We start from the raw sequence: 27,535 nt of genomic DNA on the forward strand, positions 1-27,535 counted from the left end.
CAAATTCAATTTTTTAATGGTTATAGATTTATTCAGATTATATTCTTTACCCTGCTTGAGTTTTATAATTTTGTGTTTCAAGAAATTGGTCCTAGGTACTTCAATAAAAAATGAAAAGAAATTGGTCCATTTCTAGGTAGTTGTGTAAAGTTGCTGCTAGTATTCCCTCATTATCTTCTTAATGACTGCAGGATCTGTAGTTTCATTCCTGATATTGGTGAATTTAAAATTTTTGTCATTATTTCTGGAGTTTTATTAATGATATTGATTTTTTTTTTTGAAGAACTTGAGGTGTTTCAGAAAAATCTTATCTTTAAAGGAGGGCCAGGATTTAGTTCAGTCAAGAAAATGGACATCTTTGAATGAAAAAAAAAATCAAGAACATGTAAGTTTATATTTAAGGCATCAAAGTGCACAATAGTGGATCACGTCACTAATGAGTCACAGCTCTCCACACTTTGTTGTATAAGCTTAAATCATTTAATAATACTGAAATAACTTCTGTAAGTTTGGAACACTGAGACCAGATGGATTGAGTACTTTCTCTTTATATTATCTCTCTCAGATGTCTAAATGCCTCAAAATGGAAATACAACAGTTGACACCTGCTTATTGGGGAAGAGGAAGTGATAAGTGAATTTATTTTGACCCACTCTCTTGTTTGAAACCTCTGGGGATTTAAGGAAAAAGTAGATGCAAGATATGTCTTAGTTTTAATGTTAATACTATGGTACAGCTGGGACTCGTCCTACATTTACCGAGAACTCTAATTTACAAAAACTAGATCCCAGAATTTTGAAAGCAGATTTGAGACCTCTAAAGCTATTTCTTTTACAGTTTTTTTTTCCACTTTTAGTTACAGTCTATCATACTGTCCTGATTCCTTTTTTATCTATTCATAGGCTTTTCTTAATCCCGTGAAATCAACTCCTCCAATGTATTTGATTATGTCTACATACAGAGATCCCCTAAATGCCCATCCTGTACTTTTAATAAATAATGCAAAATAATTAGGAAACAAGTCATGCAATTTTCTACTGAACTTTACTGAATTAGAATAGTCAGATGCACTTTGCCTGACAGGGATTTGGATTTTTTCATGAAACAGAAGAGGAAGCAAGAATATATTCGAAGGATGAAATGACAGAAGGTGGTGGGGGAGTAAAATAACAGTGTTCTAGTGCCTTATTATATTATTGGTGATATGCTATACACCAAACAACAATAAATAAGAGAGAGAATTTAGAACAAGTGCAGAGTGGTTTGATTCCTCACCACTCCCTCTCCACCAACGTTAGGTAGTATACCTATACAATTTCGGTTTCTCAAACAGCCTAGAAGGGTCAACTTCCATGAAATAAACACTGTTGGGAGAGATCACACTTTCAAGGTAGTATCCAGTAAGATCTTATCTTTCGTTTAACACTTTAGAAGTAAGTATTTCACCAGGAACTAAAAACGTGATTAGTCTAAAGGTGAGTACATTTCTACCAAAGGGACTTAATCACATAATATTAAATAGTACATGCACCTGCATTCCAATAATTTTTTTCCAGAACATACAACATAAATAATTTTAAAAAGGAGAAATTACAAGGTGACTAAGAGTATATACATTTAGACACTTACCATGGAATAGATCTGATCAACATCTTTCTTCTTTGAAGGTATACAATTGACTTAGAAGGGGCTTTCGAAATTACTAATTGAAATATCGTAACTAACACACGTTATTTTTAAACCACAGAAAAATTCAAGATTTAGTAAAGCCCCATATTACTATTAGCAAAACCATGTTAACTAGTCCAAAACTTTATTTTAACACTATTTTTTTCTACAGTTCAGTCTGTAAGTCAATTTATAGTTTTCCATAACTCAGCCTCTAAGTTTACTTAGAGAAAAAGTTTTTAACTTGAAGCCCAGAGGTCTCTGAATCTCCTAAAATAAAATAAAAAATGTCATGTATATGTATACACCATCTGGAGGTTGGACTCAATTCTCACACTTGATGTTTTTAAAGGGTCCAGGATCATTTACTAACTAAAGCCACTAATTTATAGTTTTAAATTTAAGTGTATTTAAATATTGGCCAAATGGCTATAAAGTTTAAATATTTTGAACAAAAAAGTAGTTGCTTGTGTTTAATTTCCCTAAGTCTATGATTTAATGAGTAGAAATATTTAGGCTATTTTGTGCCAAAAAATATACACAGATGCAACAGAGGTATGAAATAGAAAAGAATGAAAAATTTCAGTTTATCTTCTCAATGCAAAATGTGTATATTCATTACTTTTGCCTTTTCTAGACATTAAAGTCTTATCTCATAAACAGTAGTCCATTCACATCGGTTTAATACCAGCTGAGAATGATAAGCTTGATGGAATGATAACATTATTAGATGCTTGCTGAAATTCTCAGAACTTGGCAATCCAAGTAAGAGAATTAATATCAATAAAATATTCCAAAGAGTAAAGAAAAGTCATGATTTAACATAGTCTATTTAGGTTTCTATTATTATGTTTTATAGTGCAATAAGATCAGATAATTCATACAGTTTGTTCTACATTTGCCAAATCGTTGCTGAGTGCTTAATCCACAAAGTGCTAAAAATTCAAGACATTATGTTAGAAAATAAGACGGCAGAGGGAGAGGAGCTATAATGATGAATAATAATTAGCCCCTATCTCTAAGGACCTTAAAACCTAGTTGTGGAACAATCTCTAACTATAAAAATGGTTGTACATATATAACAGGATCAGCAACTACCAAAAGAACATTTTAAATTCCCTAACCCTTGTAGAATCAGGAATGAGGGAATGACAAGAGTCCTCCAGGATGACAATCACAGGAAAAACAAGACAAGCAGAAGACATCTCACTCTTCTCAAAGGACTGCTAACTGTTTCGAGAATCACCTATCAGGAGTACATCTGTGACTATGCAGAGTGGACAGAGAAATGGAAGTTACTGAAGTTGGGAATGGTGATGAGAAATTGTGAGTTTCCTGGGCACTGGAAAATGAAAGTCTCCTGTAAATTCAAGGAGTCGGAAAACTGACGAAGAGAGAAAAGAATACTATAACAATGGTTACTGTAGATTTTTATACCTGCTTTAAATTTTTAAGAAATTTAAGTACATAATTACTAAATTTTCCTTTCACTATTGTTTTTCTGAAATGTGACATCTGTCTAAAATTGGACTCCATGCATGTCTAGATTTTTAAGACTTATATCTGCATATATTTACTTATTGCAGTATAAGAACTAGATGAACAATGCAGATAAGAAGTTTAGGGGAAGGAGATAACAATTTGTTATATACTGGGATAGACAAGGAGGACTTGATAAAGAAGACATTAATTTCATGATTCTCATGAAATCAGGTTAACCTTAAAATAAAGACAATGTGGGTAAAAAAAGATGGGATGAATTTAGGGTAGGATTCAAGTAAGAAAAAGAAAAGGGATGGATATTAAGAATGATCACTTAAATGATAACATAAAATTGAGAGAGCTCTGTTTTGAAATTTATGCATCAAATTCTGTTATGTCTATTGATATGTTCTGAAAAAAAAAAAAAAAAAAAACAGTGGCCAGAAATATACTCATGTGGCCTCCCATCTTAACCATATCCCAAAGAAAGCTGAATAAAAAAGGAATTGAGATGTCTATTGCAATGCATGTCTCCCAAATTGGCAGCTATTAAGTGCCATGACAATTTGACAACTTCCCTTAAGGTCAGCTTAGCTTTCTTTCTCACTATTATCACCCTCAAAAGCTATCAAGCACTCCACATGGTTCTTTAAGGCTACTGGTCTATGTTGTGAGAAGGGTTTTGAAGAAGATGAGGTATGTGCCTTCATATCAGAAAGATTCTCTGTGGGGTCATCAGAACAATCAAAGAACCCATCTAATTATGGGAAGGGAGACTGACATGATATTGTTCTTTCCTTCTTGTGGAGACTCTAAGACCTTGGGTCTTCTGTGCAGAAGTAACAGAAGTGTGTTCTTTCTCCTGTGGCTTTGAAATCAATCCATGTGGGGACAACTGAAGGATCCTTTACTGTTGGAAGAGAACTGAAGAGCTGAAGAGAGCTGAATTCAGAACAGCCTGAGATGCCACACCATGAAGCCAATTTCCTCTGATTGTGCTTAAGGCTCTCGGCTGGTAATACAGGGTCTAAACCCAGGAGGAACAACTGTTTCTTCCCCAAGCAAGGATGGAAGGGAGTCATTTATTGCACACCTGCTGTCTGTTACATACTTGATGTCATTCAATGGTCGCGATAATTCTATAATTTAGGAAATATTATTTTCACTTTAGAAGAAAGAAGTACAATGAGGCAGAAAGAACATGGACTTTAAAATCATATATAACTGCATTTGAAATATAGACTATCCTCTTAATCCTTCTGAGAAACACATTACATTTTTTCAGTCTGTTTCCTCACTGATTAGACAGAAAAACGTACTCTCTTTTCCTGTGAATTTGCACATACTTGTTCTGCTCTGTTTTACAGTTAATTTTCATTAAGAGGCAGAAATGTAAGAAAAATTCAGTGATTTATTTACTGCACATTATGCACCAGGACTTATTACATGCTGAGACTCTTTCATATGCTATCTCATTTAATCTTCATTGCAAGCAGGCGAGAAGGGCCCAGTTTTGTTCCCAGTACTTTACAGGTGAGGAACCTCAGCTCAGATATATGGGGAAACTTGTCTACAGCCTTAAAACGATTAAGTGGCAGAACCGGCACCAGCCACTTAATGCTGGTATCCTAGAGAGCCTTTGGCATAGGAATCTGCAGAACAAAGGGTAACACCAACAGCTTGCATTTCATGAGTATTTAAATTATATCAGACTTCTATTATAATCACATTACTTGAACGAGAATTTAGGAGAAAGGTACAGTGATTATACTTATTTTACAGATGTGGAAACTGAGGTGCATATATACTATGTAATGAATAAATGGAGAGCTGGAATTTGAACTAGAGGTCCCTTCGCCATGACTACATGCTGATTTGGGGCCTATTTTGCCATTAACAGTTCTGAAGTCATGGGCATAATACCTTAATACCTCACAGTCCTCACTTTATCCATGAAATGTTGGTATGGATTGCATAATTTTAAGAATTGTAGAATTTTAAGAGCCAACGGAGATGCAGAATTCTATTAGGTTACATTTATAAACTTGAAACACTCTCTATTTAGTGCTACTCACATACACAGCTCTTCCAAATAGCTACCCTTCAAACTCTCATTTTGCCCTCACAGTCATTTATAATAAATCTTCTTATTACTATTACTTGCTCATTATCCATTCATCTATTACTTCCTGCACATCAACTGGGAACAAGGTGCAGCCTTTAATCTCGTGTATCTCCGTCCATAAAAGATGAACTCTTTCCCTAACCCTTCTGATTTTCAACTACTCAGCTCAAGTCAACCCCTTCTCCACGCCCACCTCACCCCTTGCCAAGATTCTTGTGTTATGAGTAACTCTGCTGCCTCGTCTAGTTTTGCAAGAGTCTATGCCACACCCTGTTTCTGTTAAGCACTTTTTTAAGCTCCAAAATTTCTAATCTAGAGGCTTTTGGGGGGCGGGGGGATCAAACCATTTTATTGAGGCGTTTCGGGGGAGGGTAGAAAGGCTGGGAGGACATTAGATCTGCCTTCTTCATCCGGCTGGGATCTCTCTAGCTTCACACTCGCTGAAAGCAAGGTTTCTGTTTCTGAACCGGACCTGAACTAATTCAGGCTGTCAAGAGGTTTGTGTCCTGAAAATTCCCGAGTCAGAAGAACAAATATTTTGTATAAATAGAAATGCAGATGAAATAAGGTAGAGCGTTGATATAAACAAGAGGAATCTGCTATTAGAAGCATCTAATGGATGCAGTTCCCTACACAGGACTCATGGCTTCACTAGAGAACAGGCACACAGGCATTGAAAGATGAGTACAGGGGTGTGTGTGTGTGTGTGTGTGTGTGTGTGTGCGTGTGTGTAGAGGGACAGTGAGGAGGCAGGGAATAATACCAAAGAAAAAAGTCATTCATTTTCATTTGTTATGACATTGATAATTTTGGTAAGATTATAATTTGCTGAGACTTTCTCTAGCAATAGGCTTTTTTTCCCGTTACTACTACCCATATCTAACCAACTCTCACCCTTAGACCACCTGCTCCCTCAAAAAAATCAATAACTTGGGAACTCAAACTGAGTTCCCAAAGTCATACCCTCCACAGATACATACACTTACACATGTATCATATACATAATGGTTCATTCAGTTTTTGTCTTCCTTTTCTATTACTCCATGCAATTTTCCAACTTTGAAAAGAAATATCTGCAGAACTATGGAGAGAGTATCAAAGAAGGAATGTAAATGGTTTGATTTAATGTAATGGATGTACTTTGAGAATTTACTATCACTGTTGTTATGGCAAAAGCTGTGAGTGAGGTTATTATTTTCTACAAGCTACTTGTTATGTGCAAAACAGAGTGTAGAATCATGGATATGTCAAGTCAGAAGGAACCATTAGATCCCCGAAGGCAGGAAAGTTAGGATGGAAACGTAAAAATAATGTTTCTCAATTCTCCTAAATGGTTTAAACTATACCAAAATCTTTCTCTCACCTCTCTTTTTAAGACAAACTTCTAAGTGTATCATACACTGAATTACAAGTATGTTTGGGTAATTTAGGTCTCTTATTAAGACTGTTTCAGGTCAAAGTTCCTACCAGCAGAGTTCAAGACAAGGGTACTTTCAAGAGTGATATATTGAGAAAGTGCTCAAATGAGTGAGGGTGTGAAGGTATTGGCATAGGGGAAGGGGACACTAAACCTGGATGAGATTCTAGTTAGAGACCAATTTAAACGTGATCCCAAAGGGGGCTCTGGAGCACAAATTGCAGCACAGAGTTGGTCCCACCTTGTGGTAAAGAGGCCAGGCTTTCGTACTCTTCCATCCCTTAGTCATTGGCTTTAAGCTGACCTGGCATGAGGGACATGTGGCCTGCAGGCTCATGGCACCCTTTGGGGCAAGGACAATTCTCCAGAGCAGGAGGCCACTGTAAGCAGCCACCACCTTCAGCAGCTAAGGGATGGGCGCATTGACTTAGTAAAGAGAACTTTGGTGGAATACCACCAGTGCCCACTAGTGCCAGCAAAAAGAACCAATGTGTTTCCCAGATAGTATATTGAGAGAAATACTTTACATTTTCTTTGGTTACATGGTATTAAAAATTTATATAAATTTATGGTTTATTAGATAAAGCACTCATATAGATTACTGGGTAAAATGTGAACAGATGTATCAATATCTCCAAGGGTTCCAAACTGGAATTTTAGAATACTTGAGCTAAAATGCACGCATATTAAGTAACAGCTTAGTAACATGGATTTATGTCCCCAGAGAATGGGAACCAGAATGCTCAAAAGTATTGTTACTAGAGATTTAAAGAAAGCTTTCACCAATACAGTAAGAGAATGAATGTGACTATTTTGGCATAGTCTACTACAAGTAAAAGTAAGCAAAGAATCCAGTGGAATTTGGGGGAAAGCTGTTCAAAAGGAGCTGACTCAGCTTGGAGATGTACTATTTCCACTCTGTTGGATTCCTTTCTCCCATCACCTGGAAAGAGGCTGGAGGTTCCGCAGCCATCTTAGACCATGAGATAACATTGAGGATGAAAGGCACCTTAGCAAGATGGAAGGTTGCCGAGTCCCTGAGGACCATGGCCCTGCTCTGCCAGCAATACACTGCTTACAGCTGAACCCATTTCATGTGACAGAGCAATAAATCTCTTTACTTAATATGACACTACTTCGGGTTTTCTGTTACACGCAGCCAAACCTGATTCTAATTGATGCAGCCATTTTTTTCAATACTCAAAATGTAAAAAATTTACCATGATCACTTTTTGCTGTAACTTAAATTTCCCTATACAATAAGTAAAGCACATTGTCAAAGTACCATGTCATTATTTTGAAATAAAAAGGTTTATATATAAATTAAAATCAAACTAGACAACAATTTCATAAATGAATGCAAATGTGTAGCACATTTCATCACACAAGTGCAAATTAAGTTGGACTGCTGTGCCATAAAAAATATTCTCTGCTTGTTTTGAGGTGAAAAGCATCACATAACTTTTAGTGGTACATTACTTTGAAAAGTACCAGATCTCTTTTCTAAGTCATTCCAGTCTCTCTGAATGTAAGGTATTCATTACTACTGAGATAAAAACAGAATGTTAAGAGTCACACGATGCAGGCAGCCGAGATTTCAACTCAAGGTCAGTCACTGGACCCTGAGGCAGCCAGTGTTTATTGCCAAATTGGTGCCTGTAGCCTTGAAATAAGGAGACATGACTATGATTAAATCTTACCTTTAAAAGATAGTTCATACTGTAATACATAGGCTGTATTTCATTAAAATTGTAACAGAGTAAGAAAAACTGACTTCAGTAATAGTTATGGAAAATACGAGTACAGTCTGAAGTTATCTGAAATAATCAGTAGGGGACCATAAATATTTGAAATCAGATGATAAATATGTATTTTCAAAAGATGGAAAGTTTATCACAGTAACTCGCATCAGTTGCTAAACAGGGGATTTAATGTAACTATCAGAGTAATCAGTGTTAGTCTGAAATATGAAATTTAATTTGGATCTTCAGATGACAAACTTAACAGAAAAAGGAGGTTGCCTGTAGCAATTTTACTATACAACTTCTACATTTATGTGTCTAACTTAGAAACTGAATAAAGGATTGAAGATAACACAAAAAAATCTAAAACAAATGTTTCAGCAGCCAAAATATAAAGCAAACCAACATAATGAAATTATTACCATCTGAGAAATCTATTATCACCTAAAAAATGTACCACATCACTCTTCTCCACTGTTAATTATTCTGAAGGAGACATATCACCTGTCTAAATATCTAAATAATACATAATCAAACAAACAAGTCTCCTGGGACAATCATATTTACCACACAAATTTTTAAAGGAAAACAAACATGGTTCTGTTTATATAAAATTAATATTTGAATAACTTCCCAAAACAATGTATTCTACCTCCAAATATTTTCTTTGTGAACACATATGCTTTTATATTCCTGGACTAAGGAAATAGTTACCACAGAAGGGTATCTATTTGATATTACTGAAAGCAGAATATTTGTTCTATATCTTTGAATTTTATTGAGTACACATTCACCCACACGTACAGTATTGGGCATTCAGCGTATTACAGTTTCATTATGCCTTTTACCCACTTTCTTCTATTGTTTGTCTTGGCTCACCCCCCAGCTCTTCTCTGATGGTGTTGGGTAGGGCTTACCTCACTCCTGCTTCAGGAGTGGGCACAGGATGGAACCTGCCCAATTAGAACATTGTATTCCCAAACTGTTAATTAATTCAGGAATGCGCCAGTGATTTTGTCAGCATCAGTGTCAATCAGAGCTAATCCTAGGTCTTCTGCTGGGGAGAATGATGCTTTTATTTTCTGTTGAAATTGACATACAATAATATAAGCCTAAAACTAGTATGGTTCTATATTGACAGAAAATACCTGAGACTGAAAAGCACAGTTGACAGAGGGCGAGAGACATACTGGGCCAGGTGGCATTACTTGGGCTCTTGAATCTAACTGTGTCTGAAGTCCTACCTCTTCACTTTTTAGTTATACAGGCCAATAAAGTTACTTTTTCTTTCTTAAACTAGTTTGCTAGTTTTTTGTCACTTATAATTAAAATAGTTCTGACCTACACTTATATAAGTTTATCAAGACTAAGAGATAGATTCTAATGATGTAACTGACTAAAGATGAAATTGATTCAATTATTTATACTTTCAGCATCTCAGTTTCCTTTTCAAAAAGTGAAAAGCTGAATTATATGACCAATATTTTTTTCTAGATCTAACTCATTGGGCTCAATCACTTGATTTCAATGAATGAACAACTGGAAGCATTTAAATCTGAAAGCAAGTTAGATTCCCCTTGGTGTCTTTATAACCCCACGCATGAGAAATAACAAAACCTATAAAAAGTAAGACTGGTCTCTGTATAAGCTTCATATGTACAAAATTATATTTTGACTTCTATATACACCATAGTGTGCTCAGCACCAAAAGTCTAGCTTAGCACAGGTACCTAGAGGGCCAGCCGGTAAACCTTGGTCTAGGTTTAACACTGAGCCCAGAGGTAGCACGTTGTGGTATGTAATAGCAAGGGCTATGAAACTAGAGGTCTGGGTTTGTAAACACAGCTCTGACTCATGTGTAAAACAGGAGTAATAATAGTTCCCTTGCAGGTTTGTCCCCAGAAGGTACTCATACAATGTATTTAAAGCTCTCACTACAGTACTTGGCACAAAATAGGTGCTCAAAATCCGCTGTTATTATTATCTGCAGAGCTATTATAATTATCAAAGTACTTGAAAAAATATAATTCCCTTTGGCATCAACATTAATCCACAGATGTTTCAAAACATACTATGAACTGAAAGTTGTTTTTGAAAAAAAAAAAAAAAACTCTCAGCATATTAGCTCCATTCAACTTTTGTGAGATCCTGGCTTATGACTGCCAACCCAATATTTTCTACACTTTCTCACACATTGCCTATTATTTCTGGCCAGGAAAATACATACATACATACAAGCATGCATGCCCATCTGGTAGAGTATTTCTCCACCTATATAAATGAACCAGAAATGCCAATCGTTTCTGTTGTGCATTCCCCAGATGTAATAATTATCCTCTATTTAAAGCTAACCCAGTGATTACTGTGGAAATATTGTCAGCAAACCATATACCCCAAAACGTACTGCTATGAAAGGGGAAAAATTTTAAATTACAAAACAAAAGCCTAAACACAAGCCAAAACAGAAGTCCTACCTTTGATAGATTCATAGAAAGAGAAGGCTGTACTTTTCACTTGATAAGAGATACTACCTTTTATACAAAAAAAATATTTAAAAGTACTTCTCTGGTTTCTGATTCTTACTCAAAGCAGCAAACTTATGAAACAGTAATTTAATCACACATTAATAACAGCGAGCAGAAAAGAAGGATAGGGAAAAAATACTCTGAGACTGGTATTACAGAACAAATATTTTCCTAATTTACATAAAGATACCAGGTATACCTTAATACATTTACAAGATACAATAATTAACTAGTATTTGCATTTTAATTCAGACAACCAGTTTGTAGGAGAAAGAAACCTATCAAGGAAAACTTGCCTAAGGAAAACTAAATTTTCGTGATTAAAATAATTTTATAAGGCTAACAATAATCATTTAAAGAAGGACTAGAATCTGAATCTTTAAGAAAAACCCAGTGTTTCAATTTATAGTATATTTGAAAGAAATTAAGAATGAGTTTTTTTCCTGCAAAAATATATGCAAGCCAAATCCTAGTTTCAAACTGAATATCCTAGCATGTAAAGAACGTAGAGGTGATATTTTTACATCATGATATAAGGGGCAATATTCTACCTTTAGATTTGTAGGAAAGAAAATATTTCCCAAGTTCTTCCAAAAGTATATTTAAAGCTCTTAAATTTTACTAAATTAAGAAAATAAAAGTCTAATTAGTCACTTAACTAGGGGATTTATTGCTTTGATAATTAAAAAAAAAAAAACCCTTGGGTGACAATCACTCTAAAATCGGCTCGAGAAATATATATTTTACGGACAAGGAGGGGGATTGAGGAGAAAGAGAAAAATTTCCTGGGGTCCAAGTAATCGATTGGGATGAAAGTCTGAAATTACTTTCAGCAGCGTTGACAACTAAACTCAGCACTTGCTGTCTCAACAGGTGTACACTCAGGCCCACCGAGCCTCAGCTCTTTGTCAAAAGCAAGGAGAAAGATAGCCAGTCCCCACACAGCTGTGCCTCTGGCTGACACTACAAAAGAGTCAGGCTGGCTATTTTTAGGTCTGGGGTAGGCACTCAGCCAAAGCCCTGCAGCACCACCAGCATGTACTGAGTATGTACTGAGATCACTGAGACGTCAGACTTGTTCCGGGGCTCCAAGCCTCCCATCTATCTGCCTGCTCACTCCGACCCTATGTTCTGTTCTGTTTCCCAGGGTCTCCAAACCACCTGTGGCTTTCATCATCTTGCTCAAAGGTCTCCATTTCCATGTCTTTCACAGTCCCTCTCCTGTTTCAATGTTTCTGTCTCAGTTGTAGACTTTGAAGCCAGGAGATTTTCCTCCTTAGCACCTTCACTGAAGAAGGGGAAAAAATCAGAAACACTCTGCAGCTGCTTCCATAAAGAAAACAGTGGGCTTAATTTGTTCATAATACGTCCTTCACTTCACTAAGCCTCTAAGTCATGGCCACTGATACCAACGTGCTGAATGAAATACAAGAGGAAAAGAGGAAAGTGAATGCTTGTAATATAAAGAGTGGCAGGTAAAACAGTCGATGTAGAAAGGAGGAAGAAATCAACTTGTTTTGACTGCTTAAAGGAAGGCAGAAAAGGGAGCTGGGAAGTCTGATATTCAATGGTGTGCATTATTTTACCTTGGTTGAACACTAACGTATGCATAAGGCTAATACAACGCGGAGTGGGCACGTGTGTAGTGTCCCTGTGTGCCAGCGTGATATCAATAGGTGTGTATCATTTCTAGGTGGAAAGCTCTATTTTAATGAAAGATATTATTCTGTATCAAATCTTGCTTTCTGCCCATAGCTCTCTGTAATTTGTAAACTGAAGTACATGCACCTATGTGTATTACACTCTTAGGTATTGCTATCGAAACAGTAATAAAAAAGTTTTATTTTTTTTAAATAATGTGTTATGAACTGACATGAACATTTATATACGAAATCTGATTTTGAAAACTAAAGTACAATATTATAAAATTAATAAGAAATCTAGGTCAAACATAAGCAAAGCCAAACTCTACAGAACTGTTTCGTCTCCACACTAAGTCATTCAAAATAATTGCTTAAATTATGTGAACTAATTATCTAGAAAATACATTTTAATATGTCCCTATGAATGTAATTTTATATGCCTAAAGTAAAAATAATAAAACAGTAATGGAAGGAAAATTGGTATTTTATTTCCTATTTTAATTTTTATCCCTGTAACTGCAACCCAAATTCAATACGGCACATGCAATTGCAAGGACTTATTCTCAGGGACCCAGTACTGTGCAGATATCAGTCTGGTTCATAATTAAGTAGCTCTCATGAATGAGGTCATTGTTTGCCAAAAATAATCTAGTCTTCCTCTTTGGCCAATAACTGAAAATGTATCGTACCTCAAAGAAAAACATAACTAAAAGAGGAAATCCAGTAAAATGATATGTTGCTGTGCTCTACAAAAACACTTTTTTTCACTATTTTAAAAATGTATTAGCAAACACTGAAAGTCAGGAGCTAATTTTAGAGCAGAGGTCAAAATCTCTTATCTGCCATTTACAATTATGTGACCTTGAGAAAAATTGCTTCAACTCTGTGTGCTTTAGTATTTTTCATCTCTAAAATGGGGATGAATCTTTCCTCATGATCTGGTTATGAGTATTAAATGAGGTGCACACATCTCTACTCCGCCAGGGTCCTCCTATCCTTTCGTTCTTAGTGTATGCTCTCCCTTTGCAATCTCATTGTCTTCCACAATTTCAAATATCAGCCCCAGGTAGATGATTCCCAAATATTTCTCTTTTCTTAGCTTCAGTCCTCTATCCCAAAAGCTTGTATTATACACCCACCTGGATAGCCCATCAACAATTCCCAGTTAATGTTTTGAACCAAACAACACTCTTCCTACTGAGCTCTAATTTTGATCTTATTCCTGGTTTCTCTGCTTCTGCTGATGTTTTATCATCATCTTCCCAATTATCCAGGTTGATTAGCTCTTTTCAAGAACCTCAAAATACATTTCATAAAACATTAGACGCAATGGCTTTTACTGGTTGTATGTGGAAGGAGTTGTATGTTTAAATGAGTTTGGGAAATGAGGTTAAAAGGTTATCTTTACAACAGGATTCCAAAGCACCTTGCGCACACACTGAAACTCTAAGAAGAGGATACAGTAAGCAGCATTTTCCTAACATAGGACCACAGAAGTCTTTTTATTCTTTTTTTTTTTTTGAGGGGTAAGGAAAAAGAGAGGGAGCACACATTGAATAATTAGTGTTCCACAGAGCATTCCTTGGGGATTGCCATCCTGGTGTCTGCTATCACCATTCCCTTTTCCTCATCTCCCACCATTTACCAGCCACTCATGACCAAATAACTTTGATTCTCCTTGTTGAATCCCTGGCTCATTCTGAGCCACTTCCTCTGTAAGTCTGGCCTGGACTCCATGTATGCTTTCCATCTATGACATGTTCTTATTCTGTCATCTCAAACTCTCAATTCTATAACTTCTGTAGAATTGAGATCTATCTTGCTATTGGAGATACACAGATGTATAAGACGTGATCTCTGCTGTCATGGAATTCATGGGAGGTGGGAATAGGCACATAGAGTTCAAATATGTGCTCAATACCACAGACACAGACATCCCACGTGTCATAAATAAAGAAGTTGCAATCAGTGCTTATATGGGAAAGGTTAAATCAGGTTTTTAAGAAAGTTAGAACAAGATGATATTAGTCCAGGAACTTCTAAATGAAATATTCTAAAATGAAGCCTATTTTTCTCTCATCTTAAACTAAAAATAAATTTAAAATATAATTTAAAATTTTATAATAAAATACTAAATGGATAAAGTTTGGAATATACAATTTGAAATATTGAAATAATCCAGAGTGTAATCTCACTCTAGATATATCCCCTGCTAATTACAGGTGAAATTTTATTTTGGCTATGTGATTTGTCTCCAAGTTAATCATTCAAAGATTAATCTTCCAGAGCTAAAGTTTTCTAATGATACTGCTAACAGAATATTTCAAAAGCTTAGGGGAAAAAAAGACATGGCTAAATTTAAAAAGTCTTATCACTTCCTGTTCACAAGATTTTGCTTTTCATTTCCATATATCTTAAACATGCATATAAAATTTATATGAAAGCTATATACTCAAATAGCTTAAGGTGAACTTAACAATGTATAGTTTATGTAGAAAAAACATATTGAAACAGAATTTAATTTCCAAAACAATCATCTGTAAAAACTGACCATTTATTTAACATCAATGAATGTTCAACCTCCCCCCCACAGTATTTCTGATTTACACTGCTTATAACACACAGTATCCACCAATATTGTTGCTCAGAGTATGACTCAAAAGTATAAATATTTATTCCAGTAAGTATAAAGCTCTATATTAATCACAATAACTATTCTATAAACACGTCTTTTCCAATATTGCATCCACATTTCTTGGAGTCCTAGGGTTTACCTTCTGCATTCTGTGAGTAGGGACTTAATAAAATGGTAATAAATGGTAGTGGAAAAGTCATTTCTATGATATGGTAGCTTCTGTTTTAGAGATAAACGTAAGGCACCAAGAGGACTACACCCAACTCTAAGCAGAGGAAATTTAGGAATTTTAGTTAGAGGAAATTTAGTCAAAAGAATTTTAGGAATTTACTATGCAAACAAGATGGGAAAGGGTACATATAAATGCAGAGATGAGGAGGACGGCATTTTCTAGAAAAATAAAATAGCACAGCTGGACTGTGTGGTGTCTGGGTAGAAAAAGATGAGGTTGGATGAACACATAAAGGCCCAGTCATGGGGTTTTTGAAATTTCTCTATTTTAATTTCCAGAAGTGATGATTTTGACTTACTAATTCCCCGGTCTTTTCTAATTTTTGTTTGCTGTTGTTTCTTTCTGCATATAAATAAAATTGGAAGATAGATGACTGCTACAGGAATAACTTTTTTAAATAACCAAGCATGATGTTTATAAACATATGTTTATGTGTTTATATGAGCATCACTCCATATATGCATATACATGAATAATTACATGTATACATATATAACTACTGAATAGTTAACCTGCAATCAAATGAATTTAGCACTCTTTATAAAGATGTGGGGACTATGAAAGCAGTATAAGATACCACCTTGACCCTCATATACCACAGACTTTCTCTAACCATACAACTATACAGCAGAGTGATACGATGTGAAAATCACCTGCTATGAGCCACCTGGGTTTTATTTAGTCTTGGCTTTGTATCTAACAAGCTATGAGAACTGGACTCTCACTTTTGATATCTGTAAAATAAGGGCTTGGAAAACATTCTCCAGGTCCTTTCCAGCTGTGACGGTCTATGATTGTGTTATTCACCATAGGATGTCAAACTAGTGAAATAGCAAAACCACAGACCAAATATCAGGCTTCTTTTAAGCCATATCTGTCTATCATCTACCTGTCTGTCTGCCTGTAGGTCTGTCTATATCATCTTTTAAAATCTTCAATCTCCTTAACTCATTTTTTATTCTCTCCTGTTTCCCAGCTTTCCAGCCCCTTTTTTTTTCTTTTCCTAACCACCTTATCTTTATTCTCCTACAGTTCTTTTGCTTGCTGCTGCTTTATGGTTACAAATTGTTAATTGTACCTTGCACAAAGAATTCATCTGCACCACAACCACACTGTCACAGCCCTCATTAACAGGGGGGAGGGGCTAGGGGGCAGAACTCAAGCAAATGAATCCCTTGTAGCAGTGAGAATTACAAAACCATTTCCCATGGATTTGATTGGTTCAGAGGAAGAATGAGAAGAGACCAGCAAAGAACTGAGTCATTTTCCTCTTTCCCATACTCCACTCAGATGTTAATCTCTTCTGCTCTCAAAACTGTTTTTTGACACAGTTTCTTGTTACAGGTGCAATTGTGTCCCTCCAAATTATATGTTAGTCCTGACCCCAAGTACTTCAGAATGCAGCTGTATTTGGAGATAGGGTCTTTAAAGAGATAATTAAGATTAAATGAGGTCATTACGGTGGGCCCTAAACCAAATGACTAGTGTCCTTACAAGAAGGGGAGGTTAAGACATAGGGATGCACAGAACAAAGACCAAGTGAGTACAGAAGGAGAAGACAGCTGGCTATAAGCCAAGGAGAGAGGCCTCTGAAGAAATCTACCTTGCCAATATCCTGGTCTCAGATGTCTGGTCTCCAGAACCGTGAAATAATAAATTTCTGTTGTTCAAGCCACCCAATCTGCCATAGTACTTTGTTTTGGTAGCTCTAGCAAACTAACATACAATAACTTCTCATCCTCTATTTGTAATATTTTGTGTTTAAATTAAGATTGTTCCCATTTTCCCATTGGATATACATCTGTTTATACACACATACAGATATATATATATGTGTGTGTGTGTGTATATATATATATATATATATTCTTGACACTACAACAAAAAAGGATATTAATTATAATGATAGCGTTACATGAACTCTGTTCCTCGTATGCTTTTAGATATTCATTTATTTATTTAAAAAGCATTAACTGAATACCTTTACATTCTAAACCCTATGCTTATTTCTCGGTATGGGGGGACACATCAATAAAATAACACTACCACCAAAATCATGATAAATCAAACACACTTCCATATCCTCAAGGAATTTAAATTCTAAAATTAAATACATTGACCAAAACATAGCAAAAGACGTTCTGCATTTTGAAAGAGTTATTAACTGCCATGGGAACACTGTGAAATGATGCCTCACTGTGTTTGGCGGAGTGAAGGGGACTGAAGAGGATTAGGAAAGGATTTCTTGTGGGGATAGAATGGGAATCAAGCTTTGATTTATAACGTTTTCAGTAAGGAAAAAGGGGTAAAGGGGAGGCATTTCAGGAAGATGTAGAACTGAGAACATGAGAGGACGGTACTTTGAGGGCTCCCTGGCTAAAGGGGTAGGAGTAGGAGGTAAGGAGAGTGGTGAGAGAAGAGGCAGGAGCAGTAGGCTGGATCCAGATAACACGTGACCTTGTAAGCTTCACAGAACTGACAGCAGTCTATAGCAGGGAAAAATATTCTCCAGTTTGTGAGTTAAGTTCAATTTTAAACTTGTTACCTGTAATAATCTCTTTGAGTGAATGAAGTTCTTCTATATCCATTTGTAGTAATCAGAATCTTTCAGTGCAAGGGGTTTCTAAGTGAATGTGAATTTTACCTAACTTCTCATTTCCTTTAGGAATCTACACTCATTCAACATTTTCACAAGATGAGAACTATAATGGCAGCAGAGAACTTTATTTCATCTAACACAGAATAGTTCTTCACAAAGGAATTGCAAAAACCCTAATTAATGATTATTCTAATTGCTCTTACTGTTGGAAGACACTATTTCCTGTTCTATGTTTAGCTAGGATAAACAATCTATGGTCTCATCATCCCTCTAGTTCAGGATATGAACTCTTTTATAACACAAAATATTGTTATAAAGTCTGTCTTATATTCAAAACCCAGTCTTATGACAGAATTGATAAATGATGCCTCCCCTCACCCATGCTGGGCACTGCGCTACGATGGAGTGTGCTCCTGTGAGCACAATTTGTAACTATACAATCCTCCTGAAGGAAATGGTTAAATACTAGGTCTAAGTTTTGTCTTTAGAGTGACTTAAATCAATCTACTGGACATTTGAAAATTTTTCTTTCTATACATATAAGCATTTTGCACAATTTCTAAATGGATATAAGTACAAACATGTACAGTACAAACTTTATTTGCCCAAACCAGAAACTAGGAAGTCAATATTTACATTTTTTCTCTGTAATCCTTTCCTTTCTTCATTACCTAATCAAATTCCATTAAGTTTTACCAACTACATATCTAAATATCTCTCAATTGCATTCCATCTTTTCCATTCTTAATGCCCTAATAAGGACATTATTTATGATATAATCACAATCTTCTTATACCTGCTTTTAGAACAGTGGCTCAACACAATCTGTCCCTGATGTTTTTCAGTTTTGCTTTAATGGATCTAGAAGCAGGGCCATAAATATGCACAATTCCAAAAGCTCCCCAGGTGATTCTAATGTGCATCCTAGGATGGATGCTTTAGGTCAGGGGTTCCCCATGTATGGTCCCTGGACCAGGGACAGAGGCATCACCATGGGAACTTCTAAAAACACAAATTACTGAGTCCCACCTCAGATCTATCGAGAGTAGAGCCCTGCAATCTGTATTTTGTTAATCATTATAGAGGCTCAAGATTGAGAATCCGTGCTATGGGGTTGCACTCCCCCACATTTTCTCCAATTCATGATTCATCAAGAGAGTGTTAGAGCCTTCTCTAAACAATAAGAACTAAAATGCAAATATTAGATTGTACTAATTACCTGCTCAAAGTTATTCACTGGCTTCCAAACTTCTTAGCATGACTAATAATTTCTTGGTATGCTCATCATGATCTGACTAACTTGTATTTTGCTCATGCCATATTATTGGGTTTAGGACCTGATTAATATCCATTTATTTAATTTCCTAAATATACTGCACTTACTTCACATTCTTATACATGCTGTTCCTTCTATCTTAAATGTCCTTTCTTGCTTCTCAGTCTGACAAATTCTTTTCCTCATTAAGCCTCAGCCCAATTCTTTCAGCTTTTTTGAAAATCTTGGATCTCCTTGCAGACTATGGTGTTCCTTCCCACATGCTGCCACTGCAACTTGTATAAACCTACCTCATAGCAATCTCCATATTTCACTGGACTTGTATAGTTTTATTCTTTGTAGGGGATGGAAACTATGTTTCATTTTTCTTTCAACTTCACAGTTACTGTGCTGTAAATTTTAACATTTTGTACATTTACTGTGATATAACATTTACTGTGATGCCTGAAATTCAGTATGTGTTAGGAAGGAAGGAAGTGGGGAACCCCTAAAAATTTGGAAAATTTTGTTGGATCATATGGTGTATCTCTTCTAAGCAACAGAGTGTGACCATCAACCACATACAGCATCACTGATCTTTTTTTTTTAACTTTTTTTTTTATTGAGTTACAGTCATTTTACAATGTTATGACTGCATCACTAATCTTAATGAACTAAGAAGTCAGTGAGTTTTTTCTTCATGGGAAATTTCTTATATTGTCATGGTATTTTATGACTTACAAGAATTTTCACAGATATTAATAGTCACCTAGAAAGGGGATCTGAATTTTCTCCTTTAGCGATTTCAAGATGAACAAATACTTCTTGACTACACATATCTGTTTTAACAGTTTATCTCCTTCACTGTCTAAGCTACTCCAATGTATAAACCCAAGAAATCCATTTGAATATACAGTACTGCTTAGCACTAGCGACTTCTCTTCCCACTGTTCATACCAAAACCAAATCCAAACAAGTATGACATCAGACATCAGCCATGTCAGGATCCATTCACTCAGTCACCATTTACTAAGCATCAGCCACTACAGACTTGGCTAACCACAAGTGATACAGAAATAACAGTAGTCACTGTGCAAAACTCACTGCCTACTGGGAGAAACAGTCCTATAGACAAGTGAATTAAAGGCAAGAATGAAGTGCGATAGAAGAAAAACAGGCACAAAAGTCTAGGAATTAAGAAGAAGGAATGCCAAACTATTCACTTTGCCTACATCTAAAGAAGGCTTTATTTCTTTTTCTACAAAATACTCATGTTGGAACTAGCACAAAAGATGCCATCTCACTTCCTTTGGCCCTTTCTTCTCCTTTATTTAAAGGAACACTCTCGATCCTCAAAGCACACCAGACATGATAGGTTTTATTCAATAAGAAAATTTATTAACTAAGAATGTGAAAGCATTCACATTCATTTCAATTAACATTAAATGACACTCTCCCAATGAATAAGATGTCAAAAATCATGCTTGTAATCGCAGTCAATGAAATGCATGCTCTGCTTTTGGGCTGCATGCATATTCGTAGTCATAAATTGACTACTAATACCAAGAAATACACACCTAACTCAGAGGAAGTAACAGATGCTATAACATAATATTCCTGACTAATGCCTAGTAATAGGTTGCAATTTAATTTCAAATTACTTAATTTCTAGGCCTTGGAAATTAGGTACACAGATTTTATAGTTAAATGAGCATTTTGTTTATATGTATTAAACTTATTGAGATCTAAAATTTCATCAGTTTTTAAATTTAGGCTGGAGAGGAAATATGTCCTACTGCTTTAAAAACCTTCTGTGTATTCTGGTTTATATAGCAATGATACGTGCTTACTTTAAAATTATCTTTAAGCAGTTGATTATTCTTTTTCATTTTAGAGGGAATGAACTTAAGGGACTGTTAAAATCATATCCAGTAACAAAAAGTAATTCACATCTCCCAAGTTAACTATTTTAGTTGGATAATACCTTATCTTAGAAATCACATATTGGACCCCTGTGTTTTTCTTTCTTTATGACATACAAATACACACACATACAATCACACACAGAGACACACAAACATACATATAACATGAAAGCTGGATTTCATCTTAAAGGGAAAAAACTCTCTAAAATGGATCCAAATGAATTCTAAGTACAAAATTGAAAGCCAGATGTTCTTTCTCCCTCTATATACAAACTCTGAACTCCCTTTTACACCCACAGGAATTTATATTTGAAAGAACTCTAAAACTAATGTAAGGATATAGCAGATAAGTATCTGAATAAATATTTGAATATTTATAACAATTGATTATGTTCTTTGATAAAAGATACACTACACTCAGAATGTATGTGTACAATTTTAATGGTTTCTTACAATTGGAAAGATACCTGGCATATTAATCGATTGGTATCTTTTTTTATACTTACATTATAAAGGGTATATTTTTGTTTAAGTACTCAAGATTCCAAAAGGGAATGTCTATCTGGGTATAATATTTTAATGTGAACAATTAAAACACATGAAAAGCTCAAATGCATTTTAAACCTGAGCTGCAGGCTGGATCAATAGCCTGTGTAATTTTTGAGAACTCTGGGTGTATATGTGGATAATTCTATTTTTTTAAATTATGTGAGATTCTTTCTATACTATATTTCTAAAATATCAGACGTAATGATCAAAAGAAATTTATGGGCAACTGATCACTCCTTCCATCACTTTTAGATATAAATGAATTAATTCAACACACATTTATTAAGCTTCTCCCTAGCACATAATCATATTCTAAGATCTGTGAGAATATAAGCATGTATAAGACATGGCTTGCAACATCCACATGGGAGTAATCTAATAGAGCTAATAAAATTAACCAAATTAGAATACAAATAATATAGACTCAGTTACCTTATTTGTCAGTGGGAATGGTAATATACTTCCTCACCGCAGTTTTTTTAAGAATTAAACTATATATAAGGAATGTTTTCATCATTATCATCCATTATAATAGATAATGGATACATGAAAATTAATTGCTCAGCAGTACAACTTGATCTCTAAATGTCTTGGATTAGAAATCAACTCTCCTCTATTTCTTATTCACAGTCCACAGTTTCAGTTTTCAATTGGATACCACATTTCTGCAATGTGATCCCCAGGCAGGAGAATGCCTTATGAACTTAGTTTAGGTACAACATATTATTCAAGGCCTGGATTGTTTTCTGGTTGGATAGCTCTCTACTTTTGTCATATGGAGATCAAAAATTGGACATATAATCTATTTTAGTTGAAAACTTAATACAACAGTAATGTATGCCTTTCTTAAGAAAATTTTATCATAGAGCTATCATCATCAATTGTGGATAAAATGTCTACGTCATGTCTTTTCTTTGGTTAAAGTTTTTCAAGGCAAAATACATTGTCATGATGTCCCATAAAAACGTTTTTAATACAAATAATGTATTTGAAGATAAAATATTAAAGAGAAAGTTACTATATTAGTTTGCAGAAACTCAATTTCATTCTAAAATCAGGTCAGAGGGCCCACTGCTTCGGCAAATCATTATCACTCAAGGCAGTTTTTCTCACAAAATGCCTGGGTACACCCGATGTATGGATTTCTGTAATGCATGAATAGTATGTTAACATAGTGCACCAAATACAGTTCGTAGTCACTTGTCAAGAAAATATTTATAAATATCATTTCTAGTGCAAAAGATTCCACCAAATAAATAAGAATAAGCTGTGAGACTGACTCAGTAGATGCTTTTTTTGTTTTAAGAGACCCTTCAATTCTATATGTTTGAGTCATTCAATAGACATTTCTCACCTTGAGTTTGGGAATACGTGTAATGGGGCTCTTCGCTTGTGCACATAGTTACCCAATGACTAACTTTCCTTTTATAAATGAGCTCCATTCCAGATTAAAACAGATGAAAGATTTCCAATCATTGTGGCCAGCCCTCAGGGTGGAAAATGAGCTCAGGAAGGCAGCTATCTGAAACTGAACACTCCCTGGAATGGACATTCCGTTCTAAGTCCCTTCAGGGAAACTCCAACAATAGCTCAAGCAGAAGCAAACACTTGTCTTCGAGATAGTCCAAGCCAACCATTCACTTTCTTAGCAATTTGTCCTCAGATACCCAGTCGGATACTTAAAGCTCCTGTGCCCATATCAAAGAACAGCAGGCTCAGCAGGCTTGAACGTGTGAACAGAAGCAATTCCCCCAATTTCTACCCTTTCTGTGTCTCTATAGCTTGGTGTTAATTTCATATCACCCAACGTATCTCCATATGTCAGCTTCGCAGCCCCTCAAAGTAATCCCCACAAGTTGGGCTTTTTTTCTTTTTTAAAAATTATTATTACTATTTTTGATTGAAGTATTGTTGACTACTATATATAAAATAAACAAGGTCATACTGTATAGCACTGGACTTTTTTTATCTCTGACATTTCTTTCAAGACTAAGAAAAAACAGAAAAAAATTACAGAGATAAATCAAAAACACTCCTGATTGCATGAATGATCTAGATTTAGTAACAAATATTTTAGTCTGAGGTTTCTAACTTTTACAATTCATTGACTACTCAGGACAAAATCATGTACTAAAGATTATCCTTATCTGTTTCATTAGTTATCATGTATGTGTATGCAAATACAATAATACATACCAGTATTCACTGTTAGACAGAAACCCTTTTCAGTCTGGAAACCTGAGTTTCAAACACATAATGATTTGATGCCTCCAGACAATTAGGCACAAGGAACCCATAAATAACAGGAACAAACCTTCCTCTTAAGGAGCAAGGAATTAAATCAGAAACAACCTGACACTGAAAAAGAGGATATAATAACTTGCCTAGAATTATCTAGAGTGAATTTTCAGTAAACACAGAACAGGGGTACCATTATCCTGACAGAGGGTAGTCAGGAACACTTTTTGATGGTGTTCCATAAACAAACGCTAAAATAATGAATAGAAGTTGTTAGTGGAAGACATGTAGTGATTTGTTTTTTGAGAACATTCCAGGAAGTAGGAACAGATCATAGATAAGAAATTATACGACTTATTTGTAGAACCACAATTCTATGGCTGAAGAGAAGTGCTCATGGTGAGGAACAGCAGATAAAGAGGTGAGAGATGTGAACAGATAACCACACTGTAAACGGTCCTGTGTGCTGGGGGCTTGAATTTCACCCTGTAGCTAGAGGATTCTCTAAGCGATTTTAAGCTAAAGGTACAAGATCTGATTTGTGTTTTAGAAACATAACTCGGAAATAATGAGAAGTACAAATTTGTTTAAGACTAAAGTAAGGAGATCATATACATACATACATATACACACATTCAGAGATTATCTTGATCTATATTATCTGTTTATACAATTTGTTATTTCGTTGGAAGTTACATTTAAGGGAGCTATTCATGAATATTAATAGTTATAATAATATAAAGTACAAAAATTATTCACAACACCTTTGTCACTCATGAAGCAATTTCATATATCCCCTTTTTAATGCCAACAAGAAGTAGCCTTATGAAGCAACATTATTATTCCTAATATATTTTTGAGAATGATCAGTATTATATACGCTCAGCTCAGTGCCATGCACTTAAAAAGTAATAGCTAAATATTGGCTTGTCCATCATTACTTGGCTTGGCAGCTAGAGTAAGGTTGAAAAGCTAAGTAGTCTCAGGCCCTGTCCAATTACCATGCCTATGGACCTAACTTCTGAAATGCCAGCCCTTCCCATATAGGCTTTTTGATCATAAACAACCCAAAGCACAATATCTCACAAGGTAGGACATTTAGAACAAGGCTTAAATCACAATGACATTTTGTTCAATAAGTGATGCATGTTCCTGTATAATAGAAATGGATTGCATTCTAGTGAGTTAGCATTAAACCATCCTTTGTCTGTACCGAGTGGTGGATTTATTAATTTGTAAGACTTACTCACTGATTAGGTCTGGTGACAATACTCTGACCTTTAGGACACTGAGGGTTTGTTAAAGGCTTAACACTGTACTTAAAAAGTAATTTATTTTGCATTAAGTATAGATTCACAGGAAGTTGTGAAGAAATATGCAGGAATGTCCTGTGCAATCTTCATCCTACCACCTACAATGCTGACATCTTAGGTGGCTATAGTACAACATCAAAACTGAGAATTAACTGGTATAGTCCATAGAATTTATTCAGATTTTACCAGTTATATGTGCATTTTACCAGTTATATGTGCACTGATTTGTGACCCTCTGTGTGTGTGTGTGTGTTTGTGTAGTTCTATGCAATTTCATCAAGTGTAGCTTTGTATAACAAACACCACAATCAAGGCATAGAACATGTCCATTACCACAGTCTCTCTTGTGGCACCCCTATATAGAACACCCCTATTCCTAACTCTGTGGCAACCAATAATCTGTACACCATCTCTATAATTTTGTCATTCAATAATGTGATATAAAAGGAATAATACAGTATGTAACCTTTTGATTTTTTTTTCAGTTTCGTGCCTTTGGGATCTACTATAGTTGTTTTACTGAGTATCTATAGTTCATTTCTTTTTATTGCTAAGTAGTATTTCATGATATGGATGCACCATAGTTTGTTTTACATACATCCATTGATGGATATTTGGGTTATATCCAATTCCTGGCTAGTAACAAGAAAGCTGGTATGAACATTTTACATTCCCATAACATTGAGAGACTTAGTTTCTCTACATCCTTGTCAGCTTTGGTGTTATCACTTTAAAAAATATTTTTAGTAAAAATTTTATGTATTTAACATGTGCAACATGATCTGATATACGTACACAAAGTGAAATGACCACTAAAGTCAAGCTAATTAACGTACCATTGTCTCACACGGTTACCTTTCATGATGGGAGCACCTGTAATCTATTCTCTTATGACACTTCTAGTTTTCAATACTGTATTACTAACTATAGTCACCACGCTGTAAATTAGCTCTCTAGAGTTATTCATCCTACATAATTGCCACTGTGTACCCTTTGACCAACACCTCCCCAGTTCCCCCAGCTCCCCACCACTGGTAGAGAGTGGGTAGCTCCCCACTCTCTGCTTCTATGTATTCAACTTTTTTAGATTCCACTTATGACTTACATAATGCATTTTTTCTTGTGTTTGACTGAAAGTTATTGTCTTTCCCCTATAAAATGAAAAAGTTGTTATTAACAATATATTTTCATACAGTGCAATGTACTTCTCATTGCAAAACTCTTCTGCCCTTTCTCAAAGGGATTACTTTCAATTTGCTTTTAAGCCTTCCCATCTTCTATATGTAAGGACGAATCACTTAATGCTCCATGTCTCTTTCTCTGAACACCGTAAAATGAAGTTACTACTTCGTATTTGCACCCAAATACATGTCCCAAGCTCTTTTAGGCTAGAAAGAAAACAAATCTCTTCCTCAAGAGTTAAGACAGCTTTCTGAAGAACTAACAAGGTGGCGGAAGTGGAATAAAAGAAGAAGTGGACCTTCCACAAGTTCACTTACCACAGCGTGGACCTCGACCTGCTGCTGGGCACGTCCTACGAGCAGCAGATATTAGCTGTATAGCGAGCGACAGCGGCGACGGCTGAACCACGCCTGAGGAGAAAGCCACACTCCCTCCAGACGCGCCTGCGTGAGGCCAAGAAGAACGTGCGGCGCGTGGAGAAGCCCGAGGCTTTGAAGACGCACATGCGCAACACGATCATCCTGCCCGAGACAGTGGGCAGCGTGGTGGGCGTGTTCAACGGCGAGACCTTCCCCAGGTGGAGATCAAGCCTGAGATGACTGGCCACTACCTAGCCGAGTTCTCAGTCCCCTGCAAGTCTGTGAGGCACTGCCAGCTGGCTTCGGGGCCACCCACTCCTCCCGCTTCCTCTCCCTCAAGTAGCCTGCTGGCCAATAAATGCCAGACTTCTCTAAAAACAAAACAAAACAAAAGAATTAGATAGGCAAAGATAAAAACAAAGAGTAAATGGCTGATTTTTCCAGAATGTCCACAGACAGTAAATGCGAAGAGGGAAAAGCGACAGCAACTGTAAAAGAAAAAAGAACTAGAATAGTGTAGAATCAAGGAAGAACATCTTTCATATAAAGGAGACAGTTAACATTGACAAGTGTCATTGGGATTTTACAAAGACAGAGAAAAAAAGAAAAAAAAAATACATGAGTTGAAAACAGTTAAAAACAAAAC

The 27,535-nt window shown here is 35.7% G+C and overlaps 1 protein-coding gene and 1 pseudogene across 8 annotated transcripts in view; one reads left to right on the forward strand and one right to left on the reverse strand.

Moving 5' to 3' along the window:
* The window catches only part of DMD (dystrophin), a 1,840,970-nt gene that overhangs the window by 1,799,703 nt on the left and 13,732 nt on the right, over window positions 1-27,535 (reverse strand). The gene's annotated exons all lie outside the window — the stretch shown is intronic.
* LOC105081346 (small ribosomal subunit protein uS19 pseudogene) lies at window positions 12,355-27,366 on the forward strand (annotated as a pseudogene).

This window comes from Camelus bactrianus, chromosome X (genome assembly GCF_048773025.1).
Source record: "Camelus bactrianus isolate YW-2024 breed Bactrian camel chromosome X, ASM4877302v1, whole genome shotgun sequence".
Classification (NCBI taxonomy): Eukaryota; Metazoa; Chordata; class Mammalia; order Artiodactyla; family Camelidae; genus Camelus; species Camelus bactrianus.